Source organism: Schistocerca americana, chromosome 10 (genome assembly GCF_021461395.2).
Source record: "Schistocerca americana isolate TAMUIC-IGC-003095 chromosome 10, iqSchAmer2.1, whole genome shotgun sequence".
In the NCBI taxonomy this organism is placed as follows: Eukaryota; Metazoa; Arthropoda; class Insecta; order Orthoptera; family Acrididae; genus Schistocerca; species Schistocerca americana.
This window is the reverse complement of record NC_060128.1, coordinates 65,621,544-65,632,852: the sequence shown is the minus strand read 5'-3', so window position 1 is coordinate 65,632,852 and position 11,309 is coordinate 65,621,544. Positions and strand designations below refer to the sequence as shown.

Sequence of the window (11,309 nt, the reverse complement as noted above, 5' to 3'; positions counted from 1 at the left end):
GCGGCTGGTCCCAGCGGAGGTTCGAGTCCTCCCTCGGGCATGGGTGTGTGTGTTTGTCCTTAGGATAATTTAGGTTAAGTAGTGTGTAAGGTTAGGGACTGATGACCTTAGCAGTTAAGTCCCATAAGACTTCACACATGTGAACTTTTTTTTTTCTGGAGCTATCTGCCACATTATTTATACGAATGAACATGACAGTCTGCTTTCATCGTAATTGAAAAAAATAATAGTCTTAAAAAAAACAGTAAAATCGTCAGACAGCATCGTAGGACAACGTTTAAAACTGCGAACATAGGCTGTGCTACCGAACAAAAAAAAAAAAAAAAAAGAAAAGGAATGGAGCGATCTATGATCCTGCAGGGAGAGATGCAGTTTTTTATCTCTAGAGGACATGCCCGTCCGAGATGACCTCGTTTGTCTTCTTCAGCATTTACGCTCCGCAAAGGAGCACAGCAAGGACCGTGTCAGTGGGTAATTGCCTCCCGCTGGGACGCAACACGATGCAACGTCGGCCTCATTTGAAGACCTCCAAGATGTAACAGCTGCTACAGGAAAACATCGAGAGTGAAGACGACCTGTATTCCCACCGCTAGTCGGGACAGTTGCAGTTAATGCCAAACGCGGGAAAACCCGCCGTCTTGCCGACAACAAACAAGCGGAAAGATCGGTCTGTAACGAGATACCACAGTAGTACAAAGATACCGCTCAAATGTTCAAATGTGTGTGAATTCTTAAGGGACCAAACTGCTCAGGTCATCGGTCCATAGACTTACACACTACTTAAAGTAACTTATGCTAAGAACGACACACACACACCCATGCCCGAGGAAGGACTCGAACCTCCGGCGGGAGGGGCCGCGCAATCCGTGACATGGCGCCTCGAACCGCGCGGCAGATACCGCTCACAAATACGAAGTAGCGTAGTAAAAACTGTGAAGACTTTCCGGAACACAGGTATGGAGATTTGTGGTAGAACAGGTACCCTGGATTACAGGTCGATATCCCTCACATCTTTGTATCCCAGACTCATACTGCATATGCAGCATGAAAGGCCACCAGCGAAGGTTTCGATGTTTGTTTATATGTTTAATGTTTCCAAGATCGTTACACCGTCATTTGCTTGTGCACTTCCCAATACAATATCTCTATTGTTGATGTTTTATACTACTGTTACATTTTACAAGTTAGTAAATGATTAGGCTTCATAACAAGGTTTTCTTTTGATCGTGACCTGTAATAAGTCGCAAACGTATCACTGTTACCTTCAGTGGATTTCTAGAACAACGTTTCTGCCGTGTGACAGGTCGTTCCTCTTCTTATTTTCACTTTGCAGTCTGCAATATTTCCAAAAATATAATGTACTATATTTGCGAGTTGCTTACAGCTGATGACATTTCCCGCTGCTCAAAGTCACGGCCTATGGCCTTCCCAGTCCCCCTCTTTGAGACATGTGCAGTTCGCAGTTTCTATTATATCTGTCCCCCATCTTCTATGTGGCTGACCCCTTTTCCTCATTCCTCTGGGATCGATCACCGTACCTTCTTCGTCCTCCTCCCTCAATCGTTCTAAATAAGCATCCCATGGTAAGCTTTTTCTTACAATAGCTTCCACCATGTTACCGTCCACTTGCGTAATTATTCTGATTTCTTCATTCCTGATGAGGCACCAGAACTTCACCTCTAGTACCACATTTCCATGGACAGCACTTGATTCTTTTATCACTTTCTCATTTGCAACTTCTGAAACATATATACATATACTTTCTACTAAACTATTTATATTTCAGTTTTTTGTGACCTTATTACTCCAAAGAATTAAGTTTAAATGTCCAACTATACCCTCTTTTTGTACAATCTTATCCTCAATAACTTCTATGCATAGCTATTTAAAGAATATTACTTAGTATAAAAATTACCAGCAAGTAAATGATTAGTTATTGTTATTGATTAGTGTATTAGAATTGTAGACTGAGTAACGAAGTAATATGTATTAAATTGTGACGGAAATAAAAGGTGTTCCAAAGTGATCTTTACAACTTGGATGAGGTACACTTCAGAAACACGGATAAATAGAAAGCTCTGGTTTATGGCGTAATGTTCACGAACACCTAAAGTTTTAGTAGTCATTCAATAAAGTTTAATGCGTCCGTCATCTACAACGCGCAGGATATCTGAGCGATGTTCCAGTTCCTCCCACGCCCATTCCTCATGAAGTGGCTGCTCTAATCCAACGTCACAGTTCCTGCAGGTCCGGCACTGGGGTCTGGTAGACAGCATCCTTCATCAAGTCCCAAAGTAAAGAATCTAGTGGTGACGAGGAAATGTGCCAGCGTAGCGACCTGCAAATAGACGTCCCAAGCCTCCCTAACGAGGCCCAGTTAGAAGGGGCACCATCCCGTTACAGCACGTTGTCCGGTTGTAGTCCTTCGACCTGTGGAAATGGAAACTGCTCCAGCATGACCAGATAAACAGCAGATGTTATTGAAGTCTCTACAGACAAAATGGTCCCACCACACAGTGGCGAAGCAGGCAACAGCACAAGCTCACCATTGGAGTGTAGCGCACAATTTCTATGCTGTTACGTGAGCTGTCAGAGTTCCAGATACACTGTGTCGTTTTACCATCCAAGATACACGAAAGCTACCCTCTTCCGTAGAAATCTCCTTTTTCAGATACTGTACGTCATCGTCGATGTGACTCAGAATCTCAGTGTCAGAAGCTTTGCCTGAGGTCGAACTGCGTATGGCAGCCGCCCTTTGTCAGCACGAAGCTTGTCCTCGAGTAGCACACGTGGACCGTGGCTGCTGGTTGCTGATTCTGTCGAGACGATTGATTGGGCTCCGGATAAATAAATGTCTGTCGCACCCGTATCACATCAGCATCATCATTTCTGGACGCCCAGAACTCGCTCTATTCGTCACACCGCCAGACACCTTGGACCTCGTGCACTACTGTCTGATGGGTGGACTTTAAGGTTGCAAGTACCCCCCTCCTCCTACTAGTATTAAAACTCCTGGAATGTCTCAGTATAGCTGGGGAGTCCGTAGATGGTGGTGTAAGACGGTACAGTATACTTGGCCACGCTTTCCCACCCGAGTTTGCTATTAAGCCAGTCCGTCCTTTAATTGACGTAGTGAGACGCCAAGCAGGAATTCTTCCTACTTGCTTTATGGAAGTGTTCTCGTAGTTTTATGTCCCAGAGCCTTGATTGGTTGCCTGGTTTGGAGCGAAAGGGATTAAACTGCAAAGTCAGTAATCCCTTCATCCGTTAAGGAAGCTGTAACAGCGCCGTCGCTGTGCAACACTTCTCTCTATGTTTTATGCAATGAAGCGGGATAAAATTTTGTGCAAATAATTTTTACACAGGATGCCATTATGGTGCGTTTATTTAAGAAACATCGCAAAATAAACTTTCTCACAGTGAATTATTAACAGAACGAGAGCGTGGTCTACCACATGATTAGATCGAAAGGCATCCCATGGACGACTGCCGAATATGGCGCAGTCTGTAAGTTGAGCGTACAATCGGTGTAGTTCGTATAAGATCGTACATCTTCGGTTATGCCAAATTTATTCATTTATTTATTATCAAAGTCATTAGTCCCTTCCCGGCATTGAAAAATTACCGAAAGCTAGTATTTATGTCCTGTAGACTCCTCCTAATGTCTGAGTGGCAAAAGGCAACTTTTGTTAGCAAATATTTATTAATAACAATTACGTGATTCGCGCCAGAATAAATGTACTTTCCCTGTGTATTTCTTTGCTGACGTCACGAGCGATTTCTGCCTCGGCACCTCAACCCACTGGCTCTGAGAGCGCCAGATGATCAACCGCCTCTGCTAGCCAGCGTGGGAAGCTACCGCCGGATCCTTACTCCGTACGTACTGCAGCGCTGATACATTCTCTACAGCATGTGAAATAGCAAAACTGGTAACTAAATAAAATGCTTATAACTAAATTTTTTCCTGAGACGCTTAAGTCTCTTCATTATCTACTATAATGATCGAAGCAGAAGTAATGAATTAAAATTTGTGCTGTGGCTGGGACCCAAACCCAAATTTTCTTGCTGGCTAGGCAGGAATGCTAACCCTTACACCACCACAGCACTATGATGACCATTGCTGCACGAACTAGTCAACTTGAGTGCCCTCCCCAACACAAACTTGAATTTATCTGCTTATTTTCCATTACATTGTCACTACTGCCAGGACTCTCCCACATGTTACAGCACTTTCCCATTACGTCCAGTGCTGGGGTGGTATTTCAATGTCGAAGAGCCCTGGCAGTAGTGGCAATGTAAGGGAAAATAAGCAGGAGATATGAACTGAAGTTTGTGTTGGGGAGGGCACTCAGCTTCGGCTGTTCATACAGCAATGTTGACGATCGTGCTGTGGTGCTGTAATGGTTAGCATTTCTGCCTAGCCAGCAAGAAGATCTGGGTTCGAGCCCCAGCCACAGCACAAATTTTACATTATTATCGGCAAATTCTGGGTACCTTGCAAGGTGGTGTGCTTCTGTAACCCGTCCGGGGGTCATGCTGGTCCTTCATGTCAGATTTGGCCTCTATCAATCTCAAAATACACTGACATCTTTCGGGCCAGGGAGTTGGGGGGAAATGGGGCATTTTAAAAGATGGTTCAAATGGCTCTGAGCACTATAGGACTTAACATCTGAGGTCATCAGTCCCCTAGAACGTAGAACTACTTAAACCTAACTAACCTAAGGACATCACACACATCCATGCCCAAGGCAGGATTCGAACCTGCGACCGTAGCAGTCATGCGTTTGGGGCATTTTCGTCCATAACTAATATGGAGAACCAAAAACCACACAAACTCTAAGTTGATTAGAAAAATTAACTCTTTATATATTTAGTAAATTAATTAATGTGTTATAATGGAGTTGATTCTTCTCTCTATTGATAGAAAGTATTTGTTCAAAAAGTAAGTTAGTTTGAACTGTAACCTATTACTGGCAGCAACCAGAGATATTACAAAATTTTAACACTCTAAGCTATACTACAATGACTGATTGTGACCACATCGCTGTACTATTAATTTACAGTGATTTGAAGTTAACAGGCAGAGTCAGCTGTTACTAAAAACAAATTCTGGACAGCAGGCAGTGTGGGAGTCGCAGTTGCACATAGCAGCGTCTTGCTGCAGCTCTCGGCCAAGGTCAGAACTGAGGTCACTCACCATCGCTACAGTTCTCGTCTCCGATTATTTCCACCACAGCCAACACCTGACAGCTTCTGGTAGTGACGTCTCGGCTGCACACACCTTCATCTCAACGGTGCGGCACCAGGTATTACATCTGGGAGTATACACATCAGAAGAAGAGCACCTGGACGCTCTTATGTGATGTGTAGCTAACCTGTAGATGTCACAGTACACAGACTTGTCAGTATAAAAGGATACGGGGATGCTGTGTGTCAGAAGAGAAGCAGTAACAGCAAAATCAGTTGGTCAGGGGAGCTGAGTGACTTAGAACATGACTAGTCACGGGATGTCAGCCTGTGTAGAGTCCACTGCAAAATACCATGACTGGTAGGAGCGCAGACGGCAGGGCATATGGGGGGGGCAGGGGGGGGAGCAGCGGTAGTGGTGGGGGTTACAGGTAGGCGCTGTAGGGGAAATGCTGAGTGCTGCAGGGGAACTGCTGTTCTAAGCTGTATGTAGCCTATACTTACATTTTTTGTAAATATTATGTTGGGCCCCTCCATGCCAGCACTTGAATGGTGACCAATCACTGCTTTGGTTAGTATCTGAAAATAATTCCCCAAAGCGATTCATTTTCGCCCAGCTTGTTAACCATTACATCTTTCAGAGAAGCGTCATGAGTGATGAATTTTGAGTAAAACATAGACATTTCTCTAGCTGCCACATAAAAATTTCTTTTTTGCCAAAACACAGCGAGTTTACACAGTCTCACCTCAAAAACATGTTGTGCAGACACAGCTGTGAGAGAAGTCTGAAACAGTGGTTTATTAAGTTTATTAAGTGAGGAACTGAGGAAAAGTAAGGTCAGTAGCTTACGAAGAACCACAACCTCAGTACAAAATAAACATGTAATCTCTTCACTTATGTTGTTCCAAAACTCATAGCATTTCTCGTTTCACCAGCTATTAAAATTACATTCTTTCAAGGAAAATGTCTGTAGTTAGTGGACTAACACAGTAGACAATGAAAGTTTTGCATAATAACAATATGACAAAATGATCTCCTCTTTGCGTGCTATCGTGTGCAAAAATCTCATTCCGATATCTGAAACCATTTGTGAAATATGAAGAATGCTGTGAACGTTTCACTCTGGCTTTATTGTTGCCACAGCGCACTCGCAAATGACTATGGTATGTCAGATAAATTTTCTCAAAATTGGTGACAGAGACAGATACCTCTCCGCAAGTGTAAAGTAAAATTCAATATGTTAGACAAATTTCATGCACAGCAACATATTATGTAATATGCACCAAACCCAAAATCACAGTGACCCCAATTTTTCATTGTAAACTTTCCCGAATATCGCGTAGTGTCTTACTTCCACATAAATATCACAAAAACTATGAACATTAATGAAATGATGGGCACGTCATCATCAGCCTAACGTATAAGGCTATAAGTGAAGCAAAAACGAGTTTTTTTACGGAATAGTTTCTGTAAAATAGTTTGAGAAAGATTTCAGGTCGTGTTCATTGATTCCATCATCGCCGACCAGCCAAAAGGTGGCGACCTCCCCTTCCGAACAACCGAATGAACTCGGCCAGTGGTCGGTCACTGCGCATCGGCCACCATATCTTGCGTGGACTCTTCAACAAATCCAGTGACATTTCAACCCTTCTAGAATTTCCCAAGAGGATTTTTGTTGACGTGACTGAGAACTGAAAATACGAAGGAAGAACTACAGCACACATCATGTGATGGTGGACAGGCAGCGTAGGTCATTGCAAAGGGTGGCCGTAAAGAGTCGCATGAAATAAACGGAAGGAATCACTCACGAGTTCCAAACGCTACCAACAATCCAGATAACTCTATGAGTGGGCGTAGGGTGTTAGGAATATTGCTGTACAGTTGTCGGGCAGCTCCTCATAAGCCTCACAGTCGTGTAGTTAGTGCTAAGTGACGCTTGTAGCGCTGTAAACAGCGAGGCCACCGTGCAGTAGATGACTAGAACTGAGAGGTACGGAGTGATGAATCACGCTCTACCCTGTGGCAATATAGCGGAAGTGTTTGGGTTTGGTAAATGCCTGGAGAACATTTCCTGTCACATACGTAGTGCCAATGGTTAGTGGACAATAACATCCCTGAAATGGACTAGCTAACCCAATATCCCGACCTCAGGGCAGTGCAAAACCTTTTGTATGATTTATAACGCTGACTTTGGTACAGATTGGAGCGTTCGACGTAACTACATTTCCTTCTTTCCGCTGCCGCTCCTCCAGAGACATTGAGACACCTTACTGAAAGCGTCCCCAAAAGTGTTCAAGCCGTAATAAAGAATGGACACACAACGTACTAATATCCACTAACAGGTGGATCTGTGGTCTAGTGATGCCATCTCTGAACAGCAATTATAGCGCCTGGGCCCCGGTTTGGGCTCCATGGACAAAAATCGTCAGCAATGGTGCCGAAGACTTCCGGCGTAAGAAGTCACCTTCATTCTGCCAACGCCTCGTCAAAGAGGGGTGAGGAGCGGACAGAGGTTCAGGGCACTTTCTTGCCCTTAGGATGGCAAACTGTCCCTAAAATCCGGAATAATCAGCAATGATGAACGGCATCAGGAGGCAATAGAAACCACTGCATTAAAGACACATAATGCGTATCTACAGGACGTGTGGCCTCTAATTAAAAAAGTGCCTTCATGAACTCTCCACTGGCACAAGATTCAGGATTAGTCCCTCATTCTGACCTCTAGGAAACGACTCCCAATGGGGAGGTGACGACGAGAAAAAGATTGAATAACCATCGAAGGGATACTGTTCTACGAGTCGGGACATGGAAGTTTGAACGTCGCAGTAAATCTACAAAATGTAAAAAGAGAATGGAAACGCTTTGATATAGCTTGGGTCAGTGAAGTGAGATGGAAAGAAGGTAAAGATTTCTGATCAGAGGAATACCAACAGCAGCAGAAAATGGTATAACGGCAGTACGGTTCGTTATGAATAGGGAAGCAGAGTAGACAGTGAGGTACTGTGAAGAGTTCAGTGACAAGGTTGCTTTCATCAGATCTGACGGAAAACCAATGCTGACAACGATTGCTCAGGTATACATGTCAACGTCGCAACCACAAGATGAGGAGATAGAGGAAGTACATGTGAATATTGAATGGGTGATTCGGTATGTACAGGAGATGAAAATCTAATAGTCATGAGGGATGTGAAACCATTTGTAGGGGAAGAAACAGAAAAAAGGGTTACGGGGGGATATAGGCTAGGCAGTAGGCAGTAGGAATGAGAGAGGGGAAGGACTAATCGAGTTCTGCAATAAATTTCAGATGGTAATAGAAAATATTCTGTTCAAAAAAAAGGGTAGGAGACGAGGTACTGGCGGAATTAAAGCTGTGAGGACGGGTAGCTAAAATGGTAGAGCACTTGCCCGCGAAAGGCAAAGATCCCGAGTTGGAGTTTCGGTCCGGCACACAGTTTTAATCTGCGCTGCAGAGTGAAAATCCCATTCTGGATTCTTTTCAAAATTAGCAGGGGTATAATTGAAGAAGAGCCGGAGACAGTGTGCAACGAAGAAAAGATGCAGACTCTAATCACAATGTAGTAATGATAAAGAGTAGACTCAAGTTTAAGAGAATCATCCTGAAGCATCAGTATGGACGGAAGTGGGACACTGAAGTACTAAGCAATGTTGAGACGCCAATGTTGAGGAACACCAGAGGGAGCAGTTCAGTTGAAGAAGAATGGACATGTCAAAAAAAGGTGCAGTCACATATGTTGAACAGATGAGCAAAGGCATGAGGGAGGTAAATGCGAAGAAACATTGGGTAACAGAAGAAATACTTCAGTTGATGGACCTAAGAAGGAAGTGCAAAAATGGTCAAAGAAGCACAGGAATACAGCAATACGAATCACTTTGGAGTGAAATAAAAGGGAAGTGGAGGGAAGACCAGGCGAAATGGCTGCAGAGAAAGAAGTCGAAAAAATTATCTTCAGAAGGACTGAGAACATAGAAAAATCTAAACAACCTTCGTTGAAATTAAAAGCAAGGGTGGTAAGATTACCATGGGGATTCCGCAGTTACCTGCAGAATAGAGAGCGGATGGGTGTAAAGAGAACATTGAAAGACTCTACAAGGGTCAGTGTGGGAGACACAGGGAATTCAATATTAGTGTCAGAATAGGAAATAGCTGTGGAAGACATGAGATCAAATAAGGCAGAAGGTACAGATAACACTCCATCAGAATTTCTAAAACCATTGGAAAAAGTGGCAACCAAATGATTATTCAAGCAGGCGTGTAGGCTGGCGATGCACAATCATATTTTCGGAAAAATATCATCCACGCAATTCCGAAGACAGGAAGGGCCAACAATTGCGACAACTATCGCACAATCGGTTTAGCAGCTCATGCATTCAAGCCGCTGACAAGAATAACATACAGAATAAATGTTGGATCACTTAGATTTCGATCAGTTTGGCTTCAGGAAAGGTAAAGGCACCAGACAGGTGAGTCGCACTTGATAATGGAACCAAGACTGAACAAAAATCAAGACACGGGTACCATTCGTCTATCCAGAAAAAGTGTTCGTCATTGTAAAGTGTGACAAGATGTTCGAAATTCTGAGGCAAATTCGAGTAAGCTATAGGAGAAGACGGGTAATATTTAGTACGTACAATCAGTTCCACAAGAAAGTGTACGCCGTTATCTGTATGAAATGAAATACACTATTATAAATATATGTTTACATGGAAATACATTTTATTACTAACTGCATTATCGATTATGGCTTGGCACCTTAGCCCTCTCTCCGGTAAATCATCCACGTTTCCAACCTCCAAACATCGCTTGACCCAATTCGCAACCAATGTCTTTGACTTCCTAATAATTTCAGCAGCAGCTCCATATGAAAGCTTCGGTCTCTTTGGGCGATTTACAGGGAACACTGCCTCGTGACGCTTTTGCAGTCATTTTAAACTGCAACCGACAATACAAAACATTCAACTCTCACACTGTTTAGCTATACTCTGTGCAAAAGCGCATTGATTACAGATTCGAGACCACTACCAGAGGTCGTTACATTTAGAATCATGGCGTACACTTTCCTGTGGAACTGACTGTACAAGAACCAAGATGAAAGAATAAGTTTGGAAGAACTAGAAGGAAGTGCTCGGATTCAAAAGTGAGTAAGACAGGCATGCTGCATTTCGGCCCTACTGTTCTATTTAGACATCGAAGAAACAACGGAGGAAATAAAAAATGGGGGAAAGGTTATCAGTGGTAAGATTCGCTGATGATACTGCTATCCTCAGTGAAAGTGAAAGGGAACTACAGGATGTTTTCAATGGATGGACAGTCTAATGAATACAGAATGTAGATTGGGAGCGAAGAGGGAAAAATCGTAGTAATGAGAAGTGGCAGAAATTAAAACAGCGGGAAAATTAACATCAGTTTCGGTGATCACGAAGTAGACGAAGTTAAGGAATTGTGCTCTGGGAAGCAAAATAAGTCATGACGTACAAAGCAAGGAGGATGTCAAAAGCAGACTAACTCTGGTAAAAAGAGCATTCCTGGCCATGAGAAGTCTTCTAGCATCAAACATAGGCCTTCGTTTGAGAAAGAAATTTCTGAAAATGTATTTTTGGAGCACAGCATTGAATGGTAGTGAAACATGGACTGTGGGAAAACCGAATAGGACAGAATCGAAGCTTTTGATACTGGTGCTAAGGAAGAATGTTGAAAATCAGGTGGACTGATAACAATAAGGAGGAATCAAGAGGCTCTCCACAGAATCGTCGAAGAAAGGAACACGTGGGAAACACCGAAAGGACGAAGGGATGGGACGATACGGACTGTTTTAAGACATCAGGAAGTAGCTTTTATGGAGCTGTGGGGTGCAAATACTGTAGGCGAAACCACAGGTTGAAATACATTCAGGGTGTATACGTGGATAAGGAAAAAACTTCCCGGATTTCCCGGTTAAAAATACTCTTTCTTCCGCGTGGAAACATAGTTTTTCCCCGTTAATTGACAGTTTCTCTCGGAACTGTATAACTTATCAATCCTTTGAATGGTTATGATTTCATGCATGGGCGTAGAATTTCCTGGCACTTTAGAAGACGAAACACCTTTTGGAAAGATGTTTGA

At 43.2% G+C, this 11,309-nt stretch overlaps 1 non-coding gene across 1 annotated transcript; it reads left to right on the top strand.

Annotated features, from left to right (window-relative positions):
* Positions 1-4,386: 4,386 nt before the first annotated feature.
* Positions 4,387-4,459, top strand: Trnaa-agc. Its single transcript has one exon. It is a non-coding gene; the product is annotated as a tRNA-Ala (tRNA).
* Positions 4,460-11,309: the final 6,850 nt, after the last annotated feature.